At 39.9% G+C, this 14451-nt stretch overlaps 1 pseudogene; it reads right to left on the bottom strand.

The window, feature by feature from the left end:
* Positions 1 to 4877: 4877 nt before the first annotated feature.
* Positions 4878 to 5660, bottom strand: LOC149231579 (putative L-type lectin-domain containing receptor kinase S.7 pseudogene; annotated as a pseudogene).
* Positions 5661 to 14451: the final 8791 nt, after the last annotated feature.

The following is a 14451-nucleotide window of genomic DNA, read 5'->3' as shown; positions in this document are numbered from 1 at the left end:
ACCACGGCATCTGCATGCTCTGTATCTGCATCTGAATGTACTGAGTCATTATCTCGGACAGGAGGTAGATAAAAGGTGTCTGCATGCGGCAATTGAGGTCCATGCGAGAGACTTTCCTCAAATTTTACACTTCGCTCAATGATGAGCTTGTCTGTAGAGGAAATCAGGGGTTGGTATCCCTTCACACCATCAGGGTATCCAACAAAGATGCACTCAATGCTCTGTGGCTCAAGAGCTTTCCTCTTTTCAGAGGGGATCCTGGCCCATGCTCGGCAGCCAAAAACACGGAAGTGGGTGACCTCTGGTTTAGTGCCGCTCCAAGCCTCAAAGGGGGTCTAATCCTGACAGACCTATGAGGAGATCTGTTCTGGATGTAGTTAGCGCAATTAAGTGCTTCAGCCCATAGCTTATGAGGCAGTGACTTAGCATGCAACATGCAAGAAGCCATCTCTTTAAGAGATCGGTTCTTTCTCTCAGTAACTTCGTTCTGTTGCAGAGTGTATGGAACTGTGTACTGCAATTGTATGTCGGACTCAAGGCAAAGGTTCTAAAGTGTTTTGTTAACATATTCCCCTCCATTATCTATACGGAGCACTTTGATCTTTCTCTCTGACTGTGTCTCAACTAGTGCTTTGAAATCTTCAAAGTGCGCAAAAACTTCAGATTTGTTCCTAAGAAGATACACCCAAGTATACCATGAGAAATCATCAATAAATGTAAGCACATACCTTGCTTTGTCGATGGAAGGATGAGGAAAAGGCCCCATGAGATCGCTATGGATCAGATCTAGAGGAGAGGATGCTCTGTGAGTCTTGTCGATGTCAAACTTTTCTCTAGGATGTTTGCCAAGGACACACCCTTCACAAACTCCTTTGGAGAAACTGATATTTGGCAAGCCTTCCACCATCTCATGCGTGCTTAGCTGCTGCATATACCTGCAATTTAAGTGACAAAACCTCTCGTGCCAAAGCCTACTACTATCATCAGCATGTGTAAGCAATGAGGATTCAGATTCAATAAATTCAAAAAACGTATACAGTGTGGCTCCATTGTTTACCTCACCGGTTGCAATTTTAGAGCTGCTATGTAAGTCATATATGTTCACTACATTTGGAGTGAATTCCACTCTCTTTCCAGTGTTGGAATGAGTGATCTGATAAACTGAAAGCAAGTTTACCAAAAGTTTTGGAACATGAAGCACATCTTCAAAGCTTCCGTGTAAAATTTCCTCTCTATTTTTTCCGGTGACCTCAATAGGTGAGTCATCTCCCATGAGGATGGGAGCTCCTTTTCATGCATCCAAAGAGGAATAGACTTCCTTTGCAGCAGCCATATGATGTGATGCAGCAAAATCTATAATCCATGCATGAGGGGAAGAACTAATTGCAACTAAAGCATGAGCACTTTTGAAGGTTTGATTTTCCCTATGCCAATGAGTTTATCTTGCTCAAAAATAAGGGACTCCATGAATTCTTTGAGAAAAGGCATAGTGTAGGATTTACCTGTTGTGAGCCTTACTGAATGAAATGTAGACACAAATACGGAGTATTCCGGTCCGAGCTTTGACATAATAGAGAGAATTTGGTGACTCTCCTCCTTGGATTTGTCAAATCCACAACCCTTGAGTTGCAGCAATAGATCATTATATTTGGTGAAGAAGTCTTGAATTCTATCATAGTTCCATGGATCCAATGACAGCAACTCCACTTCGAGCAGATGTCCTTTCATCTCATCCTGTTTCCCGTAGAGTTCTTCAACCTTTTTCCAAATCTCATTCGGAGTATTGCAGGCAGATAGATAAAACTGCAACTCTGGAGAGATGCACATGCATATGGATCCATGGGCCTCATCCATGCGATTGAGGTACTTGGATTTCTCTATCGTTGTAGTGGGTTCCACTTCTACAGCCATGGTAATTCTGTACAACCCTTTTTGACGAAGGTATCGAGCCATTTGGTCCTTCCATTCGTGATAGTTGTACAGTGTTAGGATCAATGCTTTGGGAAACTCCATTTTTTTGTCGATCTTCGATCTCCAAGCTGTAATACTTGCAAAATAAAGTACTGGTGCGCCTTTTATCTAGCAACTTGTGGGCTCTGATACCATGTAAATGTGTTAGAAAACCTGCACAGATGAATCTAGCTAGTAAAGGTTGAACACACAGCTTTGCAGAACAAAAGCACTAAAAGAAAATCGAAAGAACAAAAGAATGATTCATTAAAAAATAGGTTACAATGCTCATGATATAGCATTACTGGGTGAAGATCCCAAGGTAATGCACCATAGTGGTGATCAATGAGAAGACACAACACCTACAACAAGTTCCGGAGAGAACTAACCAATTGCGGAGTGAAAGGAGGAGCAAATCAAGAAATAAATCATGCAGAAGAACTAACCAGTTGTGGAGTTAAAGAAGGAGCAAATCAGGGAGTAAATCATGCAGAAGAACTAACCAGTTGTGGAATTAAAGAAAGAGCAAATCAAGGAGTAAATCATGCAGAAGGAATCTTGCATGTAATCCCATGCTCGAACTAAGAATCTGCATGTAGGTGTGTAGTACTTCCAACAGTGCTCCCTCAAATCCCCGATATGCTCATCTTCTTGAAAGATTCTCATCCCTTGATGTGTACAACACAGAACACTGCCCTGTCTGTTGACGAGATTCCAGTAAAATACGATCTACGAGTATCTATATTTAACGTTGATGATCCCCATTCCAACTCCAATTACAGCTGAAGGGCGAATTGGAATTTCTTTTCAATCTGGTCATGCCGATCACTATTGCTCTTCAAAGCCCTGGATTGCCACTAAACACCGACTTCCGGAGTGACTGCGCGTCATGATCATGACCAATTTCAAGGAACATACCTCCCTACCGCGTATGTGCATTTCTAACGGTGCCCCTGCCATAAATCTCTTCACTGTCGAGCTGATTTGAAGTTACAGCGAGTACAAACATCTCGGAACTCCTGCCCATCGTCCATAGTTTCAGAATAACGTATGTAGGTATATTTTGACTTCGGCCTTTCGAATCCGCTCAACAACAATCTGGTGGAACTCGTTCGAAACAGCACCGGCCGCTCGTGTCCAACACTCTATCCCAGCTCGGATCCACACGGATTTCAGCAAGAACAAATACACTCGGCAGCTCCATAGCGATAAATGCACTCGGCGGCTTAGCAACAGATTATTTCTCCAAACATTGCAAACTCATTTTTATCAACACACACAGACATATTATTATCACATTTACTTATTTACACCTACATATTTACAGGAAATCAACTATCACAGTTCATCTTTATGGCCCTCTGGTAAGAAAGTTAACCCAGAATTGGCTCTCATACCAAGATGAATTTATTCATTTACTATATAATTATCCTACAACTATATAGTTAAGTTTGGATTCAATTATTTTTAATTTTAAAAATAAAAAGCTGAGAACTACTTTCTACAAATTTAAAACTAATTCTAAAATCAGAAATCTCAAACCATTTCCAAACTCAACAATAATTATGAAAACATTATTTCCAAATATATTAATATAATAAAAAGCAGATGAATGCAAATTTAAACAAAATAAAAAATTCCAAACTCAACAATAATTATGAGAACATTATTTCCAAATATATTAATATAATAAAAAGCAGATAGATGCAAATTTAAACAAAATAAAAAATTCCAGATAACCCTTCATTATCTTTTCTCCTTATATACATCAAATTGCAGATTCCTGGGCTTTCATGGACAAAGTCCAACCCAATTTCTTTCTTTTATTATTATTATGTAAATATTTATGTTGTATGAGTTTCTAGAACTAGAATTAGTGAACATTGGGAATTTGGATATGGGTGTTAAAAACGACTAGAGGTTTCCTCAAAATTTATAGAAAATGGTTAATCGGAACAGTGATATTATATAATAATAAAAAATTATAAATTATATATATATATATAATAATCAAAATTAATATTGAATCAAAATATTTAAATATTAAAATCAATTTAAATATATAAATAATAAATATATCATCTCTCTTATACAAATATATTTTTTGGGTGTCTCACTCCCAGAGTCTCTCTCTTTTATATATATAAAATATTATTCATTATGACACATATGAGTCTTTGAAACAATTTGGGTTAAAAATACAAAGGAAGACTTTTAGATATGTTTCTCTAGTTATTCTTAAGCGAAAAAAGCGAAAAAGTAAAACAACTCTAATGTTTAAGCAGTGACTACCACATACAATATGCACACACAATCTTCTGCCATATACATAAATATCGCCCTTACATAGAGGTGCCACACACTTCCTTAACCCATCAAAAGATTGCTCCAGTTTCTCAATTAAAGATATTGTTGTTAATAGTGTCTTTGACCTTTCTTAATGCTAAGGTTTCAACTTAGGCTCATGTTTTGTGGGCAGTTCAACATATTTCTCCACAGACTTTGTATTCCCCAACCCTAGGGAATGCTGGAACTCAGAAAAAAATAGTCTTCAAAACTCCGGAACTTTCCCAATCTCCCATTGCAGCTCAGGCTGAAAAAGCAAAACTCCCGAGCACAAAAACCCTTAGAACAAATTTCGCAACTCTCGAGAGCAGTTCCAGTGTAACAGAGGTAAATACCCTTCAAAAAAAACTCAAATTAAAATATTCATAATATTCGTTTTGAATAAACATCGTGATTAAATTTAAAAAAATATGCTTTTGTTTAATAAAATGCCATAAAATTCAAAGTTCAATGCTCTTCAAAATCAACATGCAGGTGTATTGCTTTGGTTTTAACTGTATCTACCATAACGTAGACTGGAGATTGTAATGGCCGGAACTTCACTTAGATTATGTAGACTGGGGCTTGTAATGGTTTTGGTTTTAACTGTATCTACCATAACGTAGACTGGAGATTGTAATGGCCGGAACTTCACTTAGATTATGTAGACTGGGGCTTGTAATGGTCGGCACTTCACTGCCGGCCGAGCTTTTAGGTGAATCTGCGCGATACGTATTTGAATAGGGAGAAGCTGGACGAAAATGAAGTCCGGCTATGGGTGGGGAAAATACATAGATGGCCAATGGCCTCGAAGAAGGAAGCTCCATCATCTGCTCATTGGTGTTCATGAGTACCTGCAGCGCTTGGCGGATCGTTGGACGCAACCGGGGATCTGGATGTGTGCAGGCAAACCCCAAAATCAATGTTCGTTTCATCTGTTCTTCCTCAAAATTGTCGTTCAATCTGGGATCGGACGCTTCCGTAACTCTTCCCTGCCCATAAAGATTCCATACACGATCTATCAAACTCTCCTCTGACAGTGGGGGATTTCGCCCCAAAACCCGCCTGCCAGTAGCCACTTCTAACACAACAACCCCGAAACTGAAAACATCAGACTCTGCAGTGGCCTTGCCTGTGTAGCCACACTCAGGCGCCCAATAGCCTGGTGTCCCCGCCAGCTTGGTGGTCACACACGGAGATGTCTCATCGTGTTCAGTAAGACAGGCGAGACCGAAGTCACCCAGACGGGCATTGAAATTCTCGTCGAGCATAACATTGCTAGGCTTAACGTCTCGGTGGAACACTTTCTGTTTCCATTCTTCGTGAAGGTACAGCAACGCCGAAGCCAGCCCGCATAAGACTCGGTGCCTTCGCGCCCAATACATACGCTGATAATTCTGATTCTGATGTTCTTCTTTGGTTGCCTGAAGATGAACCTGTCGAGGCTCCCGCTGGGCATGTAGTCGTAGACAAGCAGCAGCTCGTCATGCTCGTAGCACCACCCCTGGAGCCGCACCAGGTTCATGTGTCAAAGTTGGCCTATGGTTCTGATCTACGACATGAATTCCCGTTTACCCTGTTGCGACCCGGCAGAGACTCTCTTCACTGCCAAATGTGCCGTAATCCTGCCTGGGCCTTCCAGTGTTCCCTTGTAGACGCTCCCAAAGCCGCCGGTTCCCAGCAGTTGCTACATGCCGAAGTTGTCTGTCGCGAAGGAAAGGCGTTGGTAAGAGAACCAGTGAGGACCGTATGGTGAATCCATGATCGTTAGATCCCCGCTGGACCGCCAGTCTGAGATCTGCCCCGCACCTTTTCTTCCTCTCATGGTTCTACAGACGAACCACGCCGATAACACCAACAACGCACTCCCGCAAGCAATTGAACCAAGAAAGGGGACGAGAATGATATCCCTAATGGTCGATCCTTCCGCCGGCCTCAGCGCACTGACGGGAATTATGTTCAGAGAGGTCTGGGGAAAGCTCGTTGAATTGAAATTCCAGTCCAAAGTACGATGAATCTGGAAAGTACCACCGGTTGCCGAGGAGAATCCAACATAGGCTACGCGCGGAATGGTTTTTGAGAGCTCGATTGTGTAGTTCAAGATGCTTGCGCACGGAATTGGTCGATCTGCATAGGCGGCGTGTATTTGCAGGGTTTTGTTCCAGCCATCATAATGGATTCGAACCCTTCTCAGCCGCCCTGAAATGATGTTGATGCCGTGTTTTCCGAGATTGGCGGTCACGTCGGATTTTATGCTCTTGACATCTAGGCTGACATGATTGTTGTCCGGATCAAATTCGTTCCTGAGGGTGTCGAATTCAATGGCCAGTTGATCGTCATTGTTTCATTTTCAGAAAATAAGCCAAGTCGTCCTCCCATACTATCTGGGGCAAAGGTTTTATTGCTGGGGACTATGATGAAGAACAAACCGTCGCCAACGTAATTCTTCTGCACGGCCGGACTGTTGACACGGCTGTCGAACATGGTGAAGGTGGTCGTAAATGTTTCTGGCCAGATAGTGATCGGCTGACGGTAGAGAACCCTTCCAATGCAGTTCTGTAACTTAAAATGTTGACTTGCGGGCATACCTTTTGGCGATATAGTGACTTGCAGGCATAACTTTTGGTGATATAGTGAGGTCGATGTAACCATATGAAGGAGAAAACGAAGCGTTTCCCATGTATATCAACTGATCGCTGTTTGTCGTGATTAAATGATGTGAAAGAGAATCCTGTGCTATAACTTTCATTGGACTCTGCAACTAAGATTACCGGCCGGAAGGGAAAAAAGAGAACCAAAGAATAGAGATCTCCTTTCTCACACACCATCATAATTATAGTAAAACAATTATTGACGCAGAAAGTGGAAGCGCTATAAATCGCTTATCAAATAAACAGCATAGTGACGAGATATTTTGTATTTAGAACACTGATGAGAATATTGCAAATTGATTTTAAACACCAAATTTTAAGATAATTATTAATTTAAAACCTATTTAAAACATAGGCCAAAATACGAGGGATTTCATTTTTTGTGAGGGCTTTGATACTAATTGTAAAAACATCAAAGCATAGTGACGAGATATTTTGTATTTAGAACACTGATGAGACTATTGCAAATTGATTTTAAACACCAAATTTTAAGATAATTATTAATTTAAAACCTATTTAAAACATAGGCCAAAGTACGAGGGATTTCATTTTTTGTGAGGGCTTTGATACTAATTGTAAAAACATCAAAGGTGGACGAATTTCTTTCGGACAAATTTACAAAGAAACTACAGATAATTATTAATTTAAAACATATTCCAAAGTACGAGGGATTTCATTTTTTGTGAGGGATTTGATACTAATTGTAAAAACATCAAAGGCGGATAATTATTAATTTAAAACACATGCCAAAGTATGAGGGATTTCATTTTTTGTGAGGGCTTTGATACTAATTGTAAAAAATCAAAGGCGGACGAATTTCTTTTGGACAAATTTACAAAGAAACTACAGAAATCTGTTTAGCAAAATTTATTCAGTTACACCAATAGAGGAATTTTTTACCTATGAGAAAGAACAATAAATCCGTAACCTGCCATCTGACGTCACAGAATTAATTCAATCAATTCACCTTACCGACATAAGTCGGCCACTAGCCAAACAAAGCACTGTGAATGAAACAGAGATTGCATCAGTGCACTCAACCATAGAACGAGAGAGAGCACACCAAACCATTGTTGGATATTTTTGATGGGAAAAATACCAAAAACCAAATAAACAAACACACAGAGACAATGCTCTGTTTCTTTTGCTCCAAGATCTTTTGTGCACACAGAAGACTTAAAAGAAATTTCACTGAGAGACAGAGTATTTCACTACCATTAAAAGATTTCTATTCATTAAAACCTGATGCAAAGATTTACCACTGTAAAATCCCTTTTTATATTCACTGGTGTGAAAAACAACTTACTGCTGTAATAAAAAGATTTACATAAGTTTACTGCTGTGAAAAGAAATTTACACAGAGTTACAAAAATCGCTCCACCATTTCCTTTCTGCACTGCTGTGCAAAACCACACATGGTTTTTGCTATTCCAAAAATTACATCACCTGGTTCTTCTCATTTTACACACTGCTGTGTGTTTTTCTTTTACTGCTCCATCATTCTTTTTCACTGCTGTGAAGAATCATCTTGCAAATAAACAAAGTTCAACAACAAGCTTGCGCTCCACCATTTTTGTATTTCATTTTTCTTCACAACCCGTAAAAAAAAACTTACATACATATTTTATATATGTGCTCCCACGTTTTTCATTCAAGCATTATGCACTGCTGTGCGTTCATGGGAGTCAACCCATTTTTTTCGCTCCAACAAAACTACAAATACTCTAAAAAAATGCGCTCGCTCTACATAACTAAATATAAAAAAAAACATATTAAAAAAATAACGTGTGCCCATAACGATATTAAAGGGCCTCACCTAATATATTAAAACGTGCCCATAACAAAGTTTATGACATACACCTGAAACTACGACAAACACATAAATTCCATTTAATTCCTCCTACGGCGGTCAACGCACAAAATTTTGTTTACTCCACGTAAACATTGATTTGACCCATGCCCGTATGCAGCTTCGGAGATCGACGGCGGAGAAAGATGAGGGCAATCGGACAGCTCACAAAAATATCGGAACCCAGTTTGCTGCCCAACTTTAACGCCCGAGAAAATGACGTTGCGTTACGTCAGGGCTGAACCACGTGTCAGCTCCAAATTTTCTCGGGTTCAAGTATCGGAAAATCCCTTTGACGGAAATCTGGCCCGAGAGCTTTCCGGCTGGTTGGCTGAACGGTTTCTGGCAATGGTCGACTGCAGTTTGAAATTACAAATTTAACACTCCCCTTTAATTTCAACAGCTGGGCATTCAGTCATACCCAGACACTTTCTCAAAAATTCAAAGCTCTTCTGATCCAGCGGCTTTGTCAAGATGTCCGCAACCTGTTCTTGAGTCCTGCAATGTTCCAAGACAATTTCTCCATTGTTCACCAATTCTCTGATGTAGTGAAACCTTGTATCAATGTGTTTCGTTCTCTTATGAAACACTGAATTCTTTGACAATGCAATAGCTGAGCTATTGTCACAAAAAATCACTGTCGCTTTTGCCTACTCTTGGCCTAAGCTTCTCAACATTCTTCTCATCCACACTGCTTGACATGCTGCTGCTGTAGCTGCCACATATTCAGCCTCTGCTGTAGACAATGCTACAATGGACTGCTTCTTAGAAGCCCATGAAATGGCTCCTGAACCCATATTAAAAACATAACCGGAAGTGCTCTTCCGATCATCTACACTTCCAGCCCAATCGCTGTCTGTGTATCCAACCAAATCTGAATGTTCTGAGGCATGATATAAAATTCCAAACATTTTGGTGCCTTTGACATACCTCAAAATTCTCTTTGCTGCCTGCCAATGTGCCTCCTTTGGCCTCTCCATGAACCTAGAAATTAAACTAACAGCATACATTAAATCAGGCCTAGTAGCTGTTAAATACATAAGGCTACCCACAATACTTTTATACAAACTAGGATCAAAATCCTTGCTGCTGTCCTCTCTGCTGAGCTTTAATCCCATCACTGTGGGAGTGATGGCTGCCTTGCATTCTTCCATCTTAAATCTGCTCAAAATTTGATTTACATATCTTGCTTGAGATATAAAAATTCCTTTTTCATTTTGATCTACTTCTATGCCTAAGAAGTATCTCAAGAAACCCATGTCAGTCATTTCAAATTCATCCTTCATGACTGATTTAAAATTTTTAATGAGCTGATCATCATTACCTGTGAAAATAACATCATCAACATATAAGACCACAATCAAAATCTTACCATCCTTTTCTTTGATGTAGACTGTGGGTTCTCCTTCACATTTGTCAAATTCATTATCCAATAGATATGAATCTATCCTGCTGTACCATGCTCTTGGCGCTTGCTTCAGCCCATAAAGAGCTTTCTTCAATTTGCACACTTTGTGCTCTTCACCTTTCTTCTCATATCCAAGAGGCTGTTCCACATAGACCTCTTCCATTAACACTCCATTTAGGAATGATGACTTCACGTCCATTTGGTAGACTTTCCATTTGTTTTGAGCTGCTATGGACAGCACTGCTCTCACGGTTTCCATTCTTGCAACCGGGGCGAAAGTCTCCTCATAATCTCTCCCATACTGCTGCTTGTAGCCTTTGACAACCAGCCTTGCCTTGTGCCTTTCAATCTTGCCTTCAGCATTGCTTTTGGTCTTGTAGACCCATTTCACTCCAATGACTTCTTTGCCTTTTGGTAACTCAACCAAATCCCATGTTTTGTTTCTCTCTATGGCATTCATTTCTTCATCCATAGCTTCTATCCATTTCCTATCTTTAATAGCTTCTTCAAAATGAATAGGATCATCAACATGACAATACAAGGCAAATAAGGAATTCATTCCTTCTTCATAAATTTCACTTAGATTTCTAAACTTCTTACCTCGTTCACTTGGTGTGCAAGTGCTTGAAGATGCACTTGAATTTCCTCCTTGTGGTGTGCTTGAAGAAGCACTCTCATTGATCCTCAATGGTGTACCTTGCTGTCCTTGTGTTGGCGCTGCTGTTTGGGGATTCATTTCAGCCACTTCCTCCTCATCTTCATCATGAGACAAACAGTGTTTAACATTAACTGTCTTCTCTATGCTTCCATCCCAAGCTTCCTCTTCTATGAATTGAACATCCCTGCTGACAAAGAACTTCTTGGTAGATGGAATGTACAGCCTGTAGGCTTTGGATTCATCACTGTATCCAATGAAGATGCATTTCTCCCCTTTGCTGTCCAACTTCCTCCTTAGCTGATCCGGAATGTGTGCATAGGCCACACACCCAAAAACTCTCATGTGGGTGACTCCTTGCTTTCTCCCACTCCATGCCTCTTCTGGCACTTTGTTCATGACTGCTTTTGTAGGACACCTGTTCAATATATAAACTGCACAATGTACAGCTTCAGCCCAATACTCATTTGGCAAATGCTTTGCCTTCAACATGCTCCTTGCCATCTCCATGATGGTTCTGTTCTTCCTTTCAGCAACTCCATTTTGCTGTGGAGTGTACCTTGCTGTAAACTGTTTATGTATTCCATTTTCTCTACAAAATCTTAGGAATTCCTTGGAGATATATTCACCTCCTCTATCAGTTCTCAAAACTTTAATGTGCAGCCCGCTTTGGTTTTCAACAAATGCTTTGAAGTTTTGGAATTTCTCAAAGACTTCACTTTTGTTCTTGAGGAAATATATCCAAGTCTTTCTTGTAAAATCATCAATGAATGTCAAGAAATATAGGCTGCCTGCTAATGATGGAGCTTGCATTGGTCCACACAAATCTGAGTGGATAATCTCTAAGGGTGTCTTTGCCCTTATACTCTTCCCTGATGGAAAACTTTCTCTATGTTGTTTTCCCAAAATGCAGCCTTCACATAGGCTGTCCGGTTTCTCTATCAATGGTAATCCTCTTACCATTCCTTTTCTGCTCAATAAGTTTAGACCTCCAAAATTTAGATGCCCAAATCTCAAGTGCCATAACCAGTTCTCATCCTTTGGCACGCTTTGTAAGGCCTCTTGGGTGACTGCTGCAATTTCACCTTTGTTCTTCAAGTCTGCCCTGATCCGGAGAGGGAACATCCTGTTCCTTGTCATCTTCACTTCAGCAATGCATCTTTTGCTGGGTGGTATATCCATGATGGTGCACACATCATTTTTAAAGAAAACATTGTAGCCCTTATGGACAAGCTGTCCAATACTCAAGAGATTACATCTCATTCCGGGGACATAGTATACATCTGCTATGGTTTTCCTTTCTCCTTGCTTTGAAAGTATTTTTATTTCTCCTCTTCCCATAACAAACACTTTACTATCAGTTCCTAGTGTGACTTCTGATTTCACATTTTTATCTAGGGCAGAAAAGAAGGCTATGTTTCCGTCATATGGTTGCTGCAACCTGAGTCTAAAAACCATATGTCCTCACTATGTGTTTCAGCCATGTTACAAGCTAACAGGACATTTTCTTGACTGCTGTTTTCTCTTGTAACATTTGCATTTTGTCTGCTGTTCATATCATGTTGTTTCTTTCTACAATCACTAGCATAATGTCCATACTTTTTGCAATAATAGCATTGAACATTAGATTTATCATACCTTTGTCCTTGAGCATGATGTTGTCCTCCTTGTTGGCTGCTGCCTTGGCCTTGGTTCTGATTTGGATTGTTGCCTCTTCCTTGTGCATTTGATGAGTTGTTCCTTCCACCTCTATTCTGGCTTCTGCCTCTTCCTCTTTTGTTTCCTCTGCCTTGACCTCTGCCTCTTCCAAAGGACATCTGGGTCTTGAAGGCTTGCTCAAGAGATGAGTTTTCATTCCTACTCAACCTCTGCTCATGTGTTATCAGTGATGCATGCAGCTCATCAACTGAATAGCTTGAGAGATCCTTTGTCTCTTCAATGGTGGTGACTATGGCATCAAACCTTGAGGGTAAGACCCTCAATATTTTCTCCACAATTCTTCTGTCTTCAATGGTTTCTCCATGAGTTCTCATTTGTGTGATTACACCAATCACATGAGTGAAGAATGAGTCAATGTTATCTGACTCCTTCATGTTCAAGTTCTCAAAATCCTTTCTCAGCAATTGTAGTTTTGCTGTCTTCACTCTCTCCATGCCTTGATAGGCTGTCTTGAGGGTTTGCCATGCTTCATTTGCTGTCTTAGCTGCTGCTAACCTTGGAAACATACTCTGGTCTACTGCTAGATACAACAACACACGGGCTTTTGAATCTTTCTTCCTATTGTTCTTCAGCAGATCCTTCTCTCCTTGAGTTAATGCATTGAACTCAGTTTCATCTGCTGGTTCTTCAAAGCCATCTTCAACTATTTCCCATAAGTCTTGGGAGGCAAGCAGGGCTGTCATAGTTATTGACCAGTAGTCATAGTTCTTCCCATTAAACTGTGGGAGCTGGGTGTTAAACAAACCCATACCAGTGCTTGTGCTAGCCATTCCTTGACTGTGTATTTAAAACAAATCACTGCTTCTTCAGCAACACAAAAAAAACTTTTGAAATACCTGAGTCCTTTGATGTCTGAGTCTTCTGTCTGGCTAAGAAGTTTTGCTGCTGCAACAACCTTCTCCCTTCAGCTTCTTTGTCTCCTACAAAGAGCCTAAACCTGCTCCGATACCACTGTTGGATATTTTTGATGGGGAAAATACCAAAAACCAAATAAACAAACACACAGAGACAATGCTCTGTTTCTTTTGCTCCAAGATCTTTTGTGCACACAGAAGACTTAAAAGAAATTTCACTGAGAGACAGAGTATTTCACTACCATTAAAAGATTTCTATTCATTAAAACCTGATGCAAAGATTTACCACTGTAAAATCCCTTTTTATATTCACTGGTGTGAAAAACAACTTACTGCTGTAATAAAAAGATTTACATAAGTTTACTGCTGTGAAAAGAAATTTACACAGAGTTACAAAAATCGCTCCACCATTTCCTTTCTGCACTGCTGTGCAAAACCACACATGGTTTTTGCTATTCCAAAAATTACATCACCTGGTTCTTCTCATTTTACACACTGCTGTGTCTTTTTCTTTTACTGCTCCATCATTCTTTTCCACTGCTGTGAAGAATCATCTTGCAAATAAACAAAGTTCAACAACAAGCTTGTGCTCCACCATTTTTGTATTTCATTTTTCTTCACTACCCGTAAAAAAAAACTTACATACATATTTTATATATGTGCTCCCACGTTTTTCATTCAAGCATTATGCACTGCTGTGCGTTCATGGGAGTCAACCCATTTTTTTCGCTCCAACAAAACTACAAATACTCTAAAAAAAATGTGCTCGCTCTACATAACTAAATATAAAAAAAAACATATTAAAAAAATAGCGTGTGCCCATAACGATATTAAAGGGCCTCACCTAATATATTAAAACGTGCCCATAACAAAGTTTATGACATACACCTGAAACTACGACAAACACATAAATTCCATTTAATTCCTCCTACGGCGGTCAACGCACAAAATTTTGTTTACTCCACGTAAACATTGATTTGACCCATGCCCGTATGCAGCTTCGGAGATCGACGGCGGAGAAAGATGAGGGCAATCGGACA

Source organism: Pinus tabuliformis, chromosome J (assembly GCF_031772625.1).
Source record: "Pinus tabuliformis cultivar Carrire ecotype Pingquan chromosome J, CPIR1, whole genome shotgun sequence".
NCBI lineage: Eukaryota > Viridiplantae > Streptophyta > Pinopsida > Pinales > Pinaceae > Pinus > Pinus tabuliformis.
The sequence above is the reverse complement of the archived record's forward strand: the minus strand, read 5'-3'. Positions and strand labels throughout refer to the sequence as shown.